General features: G+C 40.6%; 1 protein-coding gene and 1 long non-coding RNA gene across 2 annotated transcripts in view; both read left to right on the top strand.

The window, feature by feature from the left end:
• The window catches only part of LOC139124198 (uncharacterized), a 49,296-nt gene that overhangs the window by 18,378 nt on the left and 17,182 nt on the right, over positions 1–13,736 (top strand). The window lies entirely within an intron of this gene.
• On the top strand, positions 7,972–8,747 carry LOC139123915 (uncharacterized). Its single transcript, XR_011549791.1, has 2 exons — positions 7,972–8,152; positions 8,572–8,747. It is a non-coding gene; the product is annotated as an uncharacterized lncRNA (long non-coding RNA).

Genomic DNA, 13,736 nt, shown 5'->3' with positions numbered 1-13,736 from the left:
CTTACAATAATTACAAGAAAGTGTACCGAACTGTTTGTCAGAAGGAGATTGAGACTTGGGATCTGATGATGTGGGAGTGTTACTTGAACTCTGTGAACTGTTGTCATTTGATTTTCTACTGTCCTTTGAAAAATTCTTGGATGAAAAGGACGAGTTAAATTTACCTGCATTGTTTCTGTATGGAAAGGACTGGGATGGTTTGCTGAGAAATGAAGATTTGTGGGTCAATGAATAATCATCGGCCAAACGTGCAGCAACCTCCAATGTATCTGCCTTTGTTCATTGATAAACGTCTTGATGTCACTCCGGATGCACCCTTTTAAATTCCTCAATCAAAACAAGCTGTCGTAATTTGTCATAATTCTGACTGACCTTTTCAGAAGAACACCAACGGTCAAAACAGTTGTTCTTTTGTTCGAGCAAATTCAACGTAAGTTTGATCTTTCACCTTCTCACAATCCCTAAATTTCTGACGGTAAGCTTCAGGCACCAACTCATAACCCTTGAGAATTAATTCCTTCACAGAATCATAATCTGAAGCCTGCTCTACTGACAACTGAATGTAAATTTCTCTGGCTTTACCCACCAAAGCACTCTGCAAAAGCATAGACCAGGACTCCTTAGGCCAATTCAGACTCTGAGCAATTTTCTCAAAATGAAGGAAATATTTATCAACATCCTTTTCTTGGAAAGGGGGAACTAACCTGAAATGCTTAGTGATGTCAAAATTGTCTGAAGGGAAGAATTTTCCTGACTTTCCAAGCTCTAAACGTCTCATTTCTAACTGCAGTCGGTGTTCTGCTAATTCTCTTTCCTTTTCTTTTTCCTCTCTTTCTTTCTCCCTTTGTCTTTCTTCCATTTGCAATTCTTTTTCTTTCATTTCCAATTCCCTCTCTTTCTGTCTTTCTTCCATTTCTAATCTTTCCTGCCTTTCTTTTTCTTTCTGTCTTTCTTCCATTTGCAATTCTTTTTCTTTCATTTGTAATTGCATTTGTATTTTTTCTTTTTCTAATGCCAATTTTTTAAGCTCCAAATCTGCCTGAATTTCTAATTCTAATTTTTGAGTTCGAAGGAAGACTCAGGCTCATAATCTTTTAAGGCAGACTCTTCAAAATGGCCAGAATTAACTAAATGTTTTGCAATCTTGAATTGAATTTCTCGCTTGCGCATAGATCTTTTGACATCTACTTTAAGGAAATTTGCCAGTGCTATGAGGTTGTCTTTTCTGAGGGAATCAAATGCGTCCTGATCAAGGTCATCCATAAATTCGTCTGGCTTGAATTCCGCCATGATTGAATTTCGCTGAGTTCACAGTATATAGTAGTTTTGAAAAGGCTGTCAAAATGTTGTCAAACGGCTCAAAATATTCGTATCCCGGACAAGCCCCCAATTTTGTTACGTGCAGAGAAAACGAACAAAGGGTGAACTCAGCAGTTAACGTTTAAACAAAATTTATTACGAAAATAAAACTAATTGCTAGGTTAGGGATAGGATACAAGCTTTAAAGTGTACAGACTACTTATCTCAGCTGGGACGGCAAAGCTCCAGTCTCAGAGTTGTAACAGTCAGTTGGATGAATGAACAGTCCTTGCAGGCTTGAAGCTGCACAAAGTCCACAGTATAAATCCAGCGTTGGCAGTGAAGGTCTTGAAAAGTCTTGAAAATGACTACTGCTGGAGTTTAGTAACACACAAGAGACACGATCCCAAAAGTCTGACTGGAAGCTGTGCACGTCCCTTTTATAAAGGCATATAAGAACAATCTAGAACTTTTATTGACATGCTAATTACTGTTCTAAAATTATCTCCCTTACACAACTAATCAACTTTCCAGAACATTCCAAACATGACTAATTGAATTCAAGGTTGTGAGGTCATCAAGGGCAGTGACCTTGAGAATGTTCTAGACTAATTGAACTCAGGTCATGATGATGTGTGGGGGAAATGACCTACATAACAACTGTGTGACACAAGGCCAGTTACTGTGGTGTCACACATAGACACTACAAACAATGTAAGAAAGGAGACAGAGTCTATGCCAGAAATTTCGCTTGATGGGACTGCAATTTCAGAACCTCAAAGGATTGAAGCTAAGACATTGTTGAATAGATATAGTCACATTTTTAGTAAATATCCTGGTGACCGTGGACGTACACATCTGGTTCAACACCGTGTGCCGACGGGAGATGCTGTTCCCATAAAGCAGCGACCAAGACGTGTACCGGTACATTTGCAGGCTGAAATACAACATCAGGTGAAAGACATGCTACAGAATGATGTCATTGAGGAGAGCAGTTCTTCGTGGGCGTCCCCAGTGGTATTGGCAAGAAAGAAAAATGGCGCTATTCGGTTTTGTGTTGACTATCGGAAACTAAACTCGGTGACTGTCAGAGATGCGCACCCACTTCCTAGGGTTGATGATACTCTGGATGCTCTATCGGGATCAACTTTGTTCTCAACAATCGATTTAGCATCTGGATACTGGCAAGTTGAGGTTCACCCTGATGACAGAGACAAAACAGCCTTCACGACTGGAGTTGGACTATACAATTTCAAAGTGATGCCTTTCGGCTTGACAATGCGCCGCCAACTTTCAAAGATTGATGGAACTAGTATTGGCAGGGGTAGACTGGCGTACATGTTTAGTGTACCTGGATGATGTGATCATTTTTAGCAGACATTTTCAAGAACATATGCAAAGTTTGGAAGATGTGTTTAAACGTATGGAGGCAGCAGGTCTGAAGTTACAACCAGCGAAATGTACATTCTTCCGAGACACTGTTATCTTCCTAGGACATAAGATATCGAAGGATGGTGTGTCACCAGATCCTGGAATTACCGAGCGAATACAGTCATATCCTACTCCATCATGTACAGCAGATGTTCGCCGATTTATGGGGTTAGCATCGTATTACAGAAAGTTTGTCAAGGACTTTGCATTAATTGCAACACCATTAAATCATTTGTGTGAGAAAGAAGTAAAATTTCAATGGTCAGATGAGTGCGGAAATGCTTTTCATATCTTAAAGACTGCTTTAGCCAATCCACCAGTACTTGGCTACCCTGACTTTAGCAAGCCATTTTACCTGCACACAGATGCATCTTACTCGGCAGTCGGAGTGATTCTATCTCAGAAATCTATCAAGGGTGAGAGAGTGGTAGCATATGGAAGTCACAGTCTGAATAAAACTGAAAAGAAATGGGCCACGTATGATAAGGAACTGTTTGCCATTTTATGGGGTATTCGCCATTTCCGCCATACTTGTGTGGTGCTAAATTTGAAGTTGTGACAGATCACAAACCCTTGGTCGGACTGAGAGATATTAAAGCTGGTAATGACCCTACAGGACGAAGAGAGAGATGGGCAATAGAATTGAGCATGTATGATTTTGTCGTAAGACACAGAGCTGGAAAATCTCACTCCAATGCTGACGCTATGTCGAGATTAAAACCACAGTGTGAGGCAGAAGATGTTTTCCCGGGACAAGAGGAAGATGATGAACAGGAAATCGGCTGGTGTATTCCGAGACCTGTATCAGTAAAACCAGTTCAGAAACAAACTTCCAGCGTTTACCAAATTCAGAGTTCACATCCCTCTACCGGTATGTCACACGGTACAACCTTAGTGAATGACAGTGATTTAACTCAACTGAGAAAGGAGCAACAGGAAGATGAAGTGTTGCAGACAGTGTTCTCATGGTTACAGAGTGGCAAGAAACCAAACAGACATACTCTAAAAGGGAGAGACTGGCAGTTGAGAGTTCTGTGGCGCAACTTTGACAAACTGAGAATTCGGCATGGTATAATGTACAGACAATGGATTTCATTGTCTTCCAGTCCAGTGAATCTAATACTGTTACCAAGTAAAATGATCAGGGGTGTGTTAAGAGAACTTCACGAAGGTGTTGTGTCTGGCCATATGGGAGTAAGAAGAACATTGGCTCGGTGTAGACAGAGATTTATTGGCCAGGGATGAACCAAGACATTCAAGAGTGGATTCAGTGTTGCCAAATCTGTCAACGTAGAAAATCGCCAACACCAAAGGGAAGGGCACCCATGCAGAGTATATCAGTGACACGACCCTTTGAGATGGTAGCAGCTGACCTCAATGAGCTTCCACAATCTAAGAAAGGAAATAGATATGCATTGGTGATCATGGACTATTTCACTAAATATGTAAATATCTATGCACTCCCAAACCAGACAGCTGTTACCGTGGCCAGGAAGATCTTTGAGGAATATATTACGGAGCATGGAGTATTTGAAAGATTTCATTCTGATCAAGGACGCAATTTTGAAGCGCAAGTAATGAAGGAACTGTGTCAACTGCTTCAAATTACCAAATCACATACTACGGCTTACCACCCTCAATCGGACGGGATGGTGGAGAGATTTAACAGGACGGCAGAGGAGATGTTGGCCAAATGTGTAGCACAGTATGGGGATGAGTGGGATGACCATTTGTCCAAAATTGCATTGGCATATAATACTAGTGTGCATGAGAGCACTGGGCAAACTCCGTATTTCCTTACTCATGGGAGAGAAGCTCGTCTACCCATAGACATAGTATATGGTAGTACACCTGATCCACCTACAATGCCAAATACTTATGCCAAACGTGTGGTTGATAAGTTGAGAACTGCCTTCAAACACACCGCTGAAACACTTGGTCAATCTCAACGAAGGCAGAAGACTGGATATGACAGGTGGGCAAATCATCACCCATATAGTGAGGGTGACAAAGTTTGGCTGCACGATCCTAGGGCAAGATGTGGCAGAGTTCAGAAACTAGGACTACCGTGGGTTGGTCCATTTACAGTCAAGAAACGCATTCCAGGCCCAGATGGAAACCCAGGTGTCATATATCGTGTGCAAGAAGACGGTCCAAGGCGGAGAAGGCTGGTAGTCCATCATAATCGCTTAAAGCCTTGTAAAATGGGATGTAATAGTGATGTACAGATGATGTGCCATCAAGAGAGGCAGACGAGTAAACCAGAAAATAACTATCGCAATGTGCCGGCTGAGAAAGTTGCAGAAGAAATGTCCTACTTGCCAAATAGGGGAGTTGTAATTATTCCAGGTGGACAGCAAGAATGTCAAGAGGAAAACCAGGAAGTCGAGACACCAGGAGTGAGTGACAATGACCAACAGGAAAATCATGTAGAGATTGAAAATTTACCAGAAAATGTGTTCCAAGAAGAAGACAGTCTAGAGGAGGAAAATGACCAGCCCTTATTGCGCCCTCAAGTTACTCGATCTGGTAGAATCACAAGAGTACCTGCCAGATACACAGAGTAGAAGAGGAATGTGTTATTGTTGCAGATATGTGGAAAAGAAGAGGAATGTGGTTTATGTTGCAGATATGTGGAAAAGAAGAGGAATGTGTTGTTTGCAGATGCAATTAACAGTAGAGGAATAGGTGCCAGTGTCTTGTGATAGCAGTAGAATTGTGAAATAATTACTGCAGTGAAAATTTTATGATGTGTTTGATAACTGAAACACTTGGTACAATGTTTGTAAACTTTGGGACATGACTTTTGAATATTGATCTTATTTTCGAAAAGATATTTAAAAAAAAAAAAAAAAAAATATCTTTCTAGGAAAAGTATTTATTTCTGCATTTCAATTCAGTTTGATGACTTTGCTTTGTGGTGTGTCCAGGAGGACACTCCTTCATTGGGGAAAGTGATGTAACAAACAAAAGTTTATCAGTGCCTGTTTGAGGGCGCTCTTTGAACAGCCTCGCTCTGAGAGAGAGAGTGGAAAATTCCCAAAAGCTGTGTTCTGTTGTTGTGTTGAGTTTAGGCCGCGGCTTCTCTGTTTTGTCGATGGAATATACTTTACTGTGAGCTGTATCCTGGCAATAAAGACTTTAAACTGAACTTGGATGTGTTATATATACAGTATACGGTACGCCCGTACAGTGCCCAGCACTAAGTCTGTGTCCTGTCATCGCTAACAAAATCTCGCTTTCTGTTATGACTGGATTGATATTCAATGCTTTTGTCCATGTTTTCAGCGTTAGATAATTGCCGAGCACAATTTTGGGGTGTTTCACACCCCATCCCGACACGCTGCTTCGCGAACGTCCAGCGCTGAGACTGAGAGCAGCCGACATGTTTACACTCTGAGGTCACGGTTCATCAAGTTCAGTTCGCGCATTGATATTGAATCTTCGTGTTGAAAGAAATTTTACTCTATTTTGAGTCTTTCTATGATGAAAAAACCAGTTTCATTATACTTGTAAATTGGGTGCTCTATCAAGTATAAAACAACGGATTGGTGAATAATGTAGAGTCAACCCTTATGAAAATGAAACTGTGCGGCAGCTCTGCTGTAGACTAGCGGCAGCTCTGCCGTAGAGTTGCTGCACTAGTGCTGCACAGGAAAGCTGTGCAAGAGAGGCTGTGCAGGAAAATGCAGCTAGCTGCACAGTTTCTGCACAGTGTTAATCTGAGCAGAAACTGTGCAGCAGGAGACAAAACTGTGCAGCTTCTGTGCAATAATCTCCATACTGTACACCTTGTGTGCGGCAAATGTAAAATGTGTACAGCTTGTGTACAACAGACCTTGAAGTGTGCAGCTTGTGTGCAGCAGGCCATCAAAGTGTGCAGCTTGTGTGCCAGAAATGACATTACATGTACAGATTGTTATTGGTTATTGCTGCAAATATGGAGCAACACATGATGGGCACATTGCCGACTATTTTATTACCGGGAGTACAGTGTACCATTGCACTTCGTGACCAGTCATATTCAAGAAAACAAAACTGACCTTTCATTTATATTTAATTTACATTCATTTATTTTTATAACAGACAATCCAACTTTTAAATTATAAAAACTGTTAGATAATGGACAGCTTTTAAAGCACAGTTCAGCTGGTGAAAGCGACACAGGCCTAAACTCAACAACATTGCAGGATGATGGATATAAAGAGTACATCTGTATTATACAGCAGTGACATGTAACACGTGCACCATTACATGAGTAACCCCTTCGACGATCTGGTTTAAATTGGTAAATCAAGGTTCAATCGACAACTGAATTTTTAGGAAATTTTTTTTTAAAACAGGGACTTGTCTGACTTGCAAGTTAAACTCTGTATTTTCTGCGAGTGATACCAAAATGCACTGAAACAGTTTCGAACGAAATCTATGATGGTCTGTAACTTGTGTAAGGACGCGTCGTAGACTTTTGTTACTGCAAATCTGTACCTTAAAAATATCGACAGATGAGAACTTTTCATTGTAGAAACAAACAAATAAACTTCAATGTCGCAGGACCCGCTACTAGTACCTTGGCTCCAAGCAGGGCCGTGGACGTGCCCAGACTTCACGCTATAGCAGTGTATACAGTATACGGTACGGACGCACAGTTCCCAGCACTGGAAGCTAAGTCTGTGTCCTGTCATCGCTAACAAAATCTCGCTTTCTGTTATGACTGGATTGATATTCAATGCTTTTGTCCATGTTTTCAGCGTTAGATAATTGCCGAGCACAATTTTGGGGTGTTTCACACCCCATCCCGACCGCTGTACGAAAATCCAATACGCTGCTTCGCCAACGTCCAGCGCTGAGACTGAGAGCAGCCGACATGTTTACACTCTGAGGTCACGGTTCATCAAGTTCAGTTCGCGCATTGATATTGAATCTTCGTGTTGAAAGAAATTTTACTCTATTTTGAGTCTTTCTATGATGAAAATAACCAGTTTCATTATACTTGTAAATTGGTGCTCTATCAAGTGTAAAACATAACGGATTGGTGAATAATGTAGAGTCAATTCCAACGTTTAAAAACGGGACTACATTATAAATCGCGTAATGATTTACAGATCGCATTCCGTTAACGTCATGAGGCTTGATCGGCGCGAAGTTAGATTTGGTACCATCGGCTGTGTACTTGTTGTTAGGGAGTTATCTAGTGGACAATTTCGTGATCAAGTTTCTATGGAATTGCCAGGCAAATGATATCACAGTATTGGAAAAACGTGTATACAGCACCTGAGATAGACGGGTTTCAAAATTTGTGAACGCGAACAGCAGTAAAAATGCTGACTATGTTTTCTAAGTATGTACACACGGTTCGGAGAGACCTGCAACCGGAACCGGGATCGAATCATCCAGCCTCTGCGAGCCATTCTCAAATGTACCGGTAAGTCAATGTACCGTCCGTCTGTTCATCGCTATAATGTTCTGTAATCGTTGCATTGCTATGTTTAGCTACAGATAAATTTTCGTTGAGTACTGATTCATACTGATTTCACTTTCGTTTCACAACAGTTACAGCATGGAGGTAGCTACCTCCATGGTTACAGTAAGTGCTGAGATTTTTGCAGATTGTCGCCCGTCGCCGCCGTTGGTATGTAAACAACATACGGCGAGCTGTCCGCTGTTTGACATTTGATCATTATTAATTTAATAATCATAAATGTATATGCATTTTTTTGCTTCAAGTTTTCAACTTTTTTGTCTCTTTTCAAATAATTATTGATGTCTTTCATCAATCAAATTGCGATGTTTAAATGTGCGGTAAAGACTTATACTCTTCCCTGAACGATTTGTATTTTTCAGAATGCATAGTGAGGAAGGGACAAGAAATTCAGAGAACAGAAAGCCAAATCGCAGCCTATGACAGTAATGTAAATGTTACATGAAACTTCTCGAGTCAAAAGAAAATCTCTTGAAGATACTTGTGGCATGAAATGAACATGGCATTTAAAATAAATCGTACCACAATTTGAATTTAATCTTTTTTTCTCTATGTCTTTTTATTTAACAATAACTTTATTTGCGCTGACCATTTTTTCTTGTGAAACTGGTATTTCAGAGCTTAGTTGGATAAAACACATCTTGTGCTTTCCACAGTCTGTCAGGTTTTCAACGGTGTCACTAACATTGGCCATGTTTACACAAGCGATTTTACAACTTCTGTGTACATATCTGAGCTGAACGTATTATATCGTTGGAAAAGATAAAAACGTTGAAACTTATGGTACAATACAAGAAATTTTGCTTGTCACTTAATTGTGTTGCTTCTTTGGTTTTCAGTATCTCTCGTCTATTTAATAATGTATTTCGTTTTCTTACTGTTGCTGAAATTGGTAAAAGTTTATCCCAGAGCTGACTGCTGTGGAATTATGCCAACTTATGAAGGAATTATTTTGTAGTTTGCGGCAAATCTGCAGTAACATGCAAAATAATTTGCCGCAAATTTTACCTACTCCTGGTAGCTGTCCTGCAAGATGCCACAATTTTCTGTGAAGTTCCTGCACAGTCTTTCAGGTACTCTGTAGTTCAAAGGGCTATTGTGCAAAACACAGGCTTCAAGTTCACATTTCCAACACAAAGTTACTGCAGTTACTGTTTTCAGCATTTCTTGCACTATATATTTGCTCAGTGCAGCTAATGTGTAAAATGCGAAAGAATCACCTTACAGCAGAGCTGCTGCAACTTGTTGTATTGTTGCACAGTTCCTGCACAAAGCTACCGCACAGTTACAGTTTTCATTGCTTCTTGCACCTGTGCGGCAGCAACTAATTTGCATGAGAAAAAAATCGCCTTACAGCAGAGCTGCCGCAACATGCTGTATATTGCTGCACAGTTCCTGCACAAAGCTGCCGCACAGTTACTGTTTTTGTCATTTCTTGCGCCTGTGCGGCAGCAGCTAATTTGCATGCGAAAAAGTCGCCTTACAGTTGAGTTACAGTAATTGTCTGTTGCACTAGTGCCGCACCTGTGCAGGAACACTGTGCAGCAGGCCAAAAATTTTCATAAGGGTTCCAACGTTTAAAAACGGGACTACATTATAAATCGCGTAATGATTTATAGATCGCACTTCCGTTAACGTCATGAGGCTTGATCGGCGCGAAGTTAGATTTTGGTACCATCGGCTGTGTACTTGTTGTTAGGGAGTTATCTAGTGGACAATTTCGTGATCTTTCTATGGAATCGCCAGCCAAATGATATCACAGTGTTGGAAAAACGTGTATACAGCACCAGAGATTGACGGGTTTCAAAATTTGTGAACGCGAACAGCAGTAAAAATGCTGACTATGTTTTCTAAGTATGTACACACGGTTCGGAGAGACCTGCAACCGGAACCGGGATCGAATCATCCAGCCTCTGCGAGCCATTCTCAAATGTACCGGTAAGTCAATGTACCGTCCGTCTGTTCATCGCTATAATGTTCTGTAATCGTTGCATATCTATGTTTAGCTACAGATAAATTTTCGTTGAGTACTGATTCATACTGAATTCACTTTCGTTTCACAACAGTTACAGTAAGTGCTGAGATTTTTGCAGATTGTCGCCCGTCGCCGCCGTTGGTATGTAAACAAACACGGCGAGCTGTCCGCTGTTTGACATTTGATCATTATTAATTTAATAATCATAAATGTATATGCATTTTTTTGCTTCAAGTTTTCAACTTTTTTGTCTCTTTTCAAATAATTATTGATGTCTTTCATCAAATTGCGATGTTTAAATGTGTGGTCAAACGGTAAAGACTTATACTCTTCCCTGGACGATTTGTATTTTTCAGAATGCATAGTGAGCATGGTGAGGAAGGGACAAGAAATTCAGAGAACAGAAAGCCAAATCGCAGCCTATGACAGTTATGTAAATGTTACATGAAACTTCTCGAGTCAAAAGAAAATCTCTTGAAGATACCTGTGGCATGAAATGAACATGGCATTTAAAATAAATCGTACCACAATTTGAATTTAATCTTTTTTTCTCTATGTCTTTTTATTTAACAATAACTTTATTTGCGCTGACCATTTTTCTTGTGAAACTGGTATTTCAGAGCTTAGTTGGATAAAACACATCTTGTGCTTTCCACAGTCTGTCAGGTTTTCAACAGTGTCACTAACATTGGCCATGTTTACACAAGCGATTTTACAACTTTTGTGTACGTATTATATCGTTGGAAAAGATAAAAACGTTGAAACTTATGGTACAATACAAGAAATTTGCTGTCACTTAATTGTGTTGCTTCTTTGGTTTTCAGTATCTCTCGTCTATTTAATAATGTATTTCGTTTTCTTACTGTTGCTGAAATTGGTAAAAGTTTATCCCAGAGCTGACTGCTGTGGAATTATGCCAACTTATGAAGGAAATTTTGCATTTTGTAGTTTGCGGCAAATCTGCAGTAACATGCAAAATAATTTGCCGCAAATCTTACCTACTCCTGGTAGCTGTCCTGCAAGATGCCACAATTTTCTGTGAAGTTCCTGCACAGTCTTTCAGGTACTCTGTAGTTCAAAGGGCTATTGTGCAATCACAGTTCACAACACAGCTTCCACATTTCCAACACAAACTTACTGCAGTTACTGTTTTCAGCATTTCTTGCACTATATATTTGCTCAGTGCAGCTAATGTGTATAATTCGAACGAATCACCTTCAGCAAAGCTGCTGCAACTTGTTGTATTGTTGCACAGTTCCTGCACAAAGCTACCGCACAGTTACTGTTTTCATTGCTTCTTGCACCTGTGCGGCAGCAACTAATTTGCATGAGAAAAATCGCCTTACAGCAGAGCTGCCGCAACCTGCTGTATATTGCTGCACAGTTCCTGCACAAAGCTGCCGCACAGTTACTGTTTTTATCATTTTTTGCGCCTGTGCGGCAGCAGCTAATTTGCATGCGAAAAAGTCGCCTTACAGTTGAGTTACAGTAATTGTCTGTTGCACTAGTGCCGCACCTGTGCAGGAACACTGTGCAGCAGGTTAAAAATTTTCATAAGGGTTCTTAGCGAATCTCCACCATTTGAACTGAAATTTTATTCATATCATCCTTTGTGTGAGCAGTATCAAGTTTGCGAAAGGCATATGGATCAGAAACGTGATTTGGCAGCCATATTGGATTTCACAAAAACCTATTATAACCACGAGATGTAAAAATTAAACATAGGGCCAAAGTCCCTGAAGCTACTATAGACATGGATACAAAATTAAGTATTTCCTGTCTGTATGAAATTATCTCACTAAGGTCATCCTAGGGACATGTGAACCAAATATTAAAGCTGTCTGACCAGCGGTTTTGAAAAAAACAAGCGACTCAACAGTTGACAGAGCTCTGCTGTGTTATGTAGAGAATAACCTTTTGTGACACATGTATTGATGAAGAAGGTGGATATCTTTGATTGCTCATTTCAGGATGGCCTGACCAAAAATGGAAAAAAATTCCGTAAAATACAGATTAGCTTATTTCATCAGCTAGTTTCTCAAAATCATATTTTTCATCTACACAACAAATATCAAATCAGTAAGTACTGCAGTTCTCAAGATATTTGAGTGGACGGACGCCTCACAAACGGACACAGGGCTCGAAATTAGCGGTGGTCTTGCGTCAAATGACCACCATTTTTCCACGCTTGACCTCCAAATTCTGTAACTGGTGGTCATTTTGACCACCATGAAAAGAATGTAGTATTTCAGCGGTTGCCGGTTTGTCTGATGGCTCGCCTACCACTCGCGCAAATCAAATTCCGCGAGAGCGATTAGCCGCTCGCGCCACGGCTGGGACCCAAGTTTTTGAGACCAAAGGCACACGTCACGTTGTATCCAAAATGTAGCATACTCTAATCTCCTCCGATCGACGCCCGAGGCACAGTGTAGCGAATAAAATTATGCTTTCAATATTCAGTTCATTACATTCTCGGCAAGCAATGGAATGGATTGATTTAGGTGCAACAATGTGATACAGTATTACAATAGCACTGTACTTGTCTAGCGATAGCGTATCGGCATCGGGCCTGTACACTTCAATAGCACCACTACGGTTCGGAATTTACACGTATACAAACAAATGTACAAAGTACAGCCCTTCATTCTTACAAATTCAAACCAACTCCGTTTTCTTGGCTGCTATATTCTTTCTTAGTGTTCAAAACATAAACGGTTATCCTGCCGCAGCAAGATTTCATAGGAAAAATATTACGCTATCGAGATCGAACGTGGAGAAAATGTCTATGACATGATGAATGGCATTACGTCGCAACTCGCGGAAACAAACGCGTAATCTCTGATTAAACAGTTTAGCCTGAGCGACTGCTAGGTCTCTTGGTTCTTGAAAGCTTAAAATAATTAAATTGACTCTGAAAAGTTGGACAGATACCCGATAATTCTGAAAAAAAGATCGCGAAACGATCATGAGTTCATTCTACCGTAAAACTTTGAAAGACGTAAATTTTTGCGACATTTTGGCGCACAGCACATAGGAGTTCTGTGTGACTGTCGTCAAATGGTACCTATTGAAACAATTGGCAGCCCTCAGTCAGCCCTCTTCGCCTTCGAGTGTACACACCGCGGATCGTGTACCTCGACGTGCCTATTATGATAAGTTCGTCTTGTTTTGTGGAATGTAAACTTGTGATCACTTCGATATATCGCGGTAACAATCGGCCAAGTTAACTTTGGTTGAAGACCAACGAGCATGCAGGATGTTTCAGCGGGCCGCAAACGTAAACAAATGAAATATAACTTGACTATGGACTGCTGGTAGCACGATTCACTTCCGTACCACACAAACGTCAGGGCAAGGTTCATGGAGTTCTGTTATTATTACATATGTTCCCAAATTACACACGTTGGTAACTTCGTCGAGCAAGTAAATTCTTGGGTCGGCGGATGGATATTACGTAACCTATAGAGTTATTCGCCCCTCAGCTGGTACACTCAAACAACGTCACTCACACACATGACACTGCAAAATGTTTTCAAGTGAAACCGTTCGTAT

This window comes from Ptychodera flava (genome assembly GCF_041260155.1).
Source record: "Ptychodera flava strain L36383 chromosome 23 unlocalized genomic scaffold, AS_Pfla_20210202 Scaffold_23__1_contigs__length_28996876_pilon, whole genome shotgun sequence".
Lineage (NCBI taxonomy): Eukaryota > Metazoa > Hemichordata > Enteropneusta > Ptychoderidae > Ptychodera > Ptychodera flava.
The sequence above is the reverse complement of the archived record's forward strand: the minus strand, read 5'-3'. Positions and strand labels throughout refer to the sequence as shown.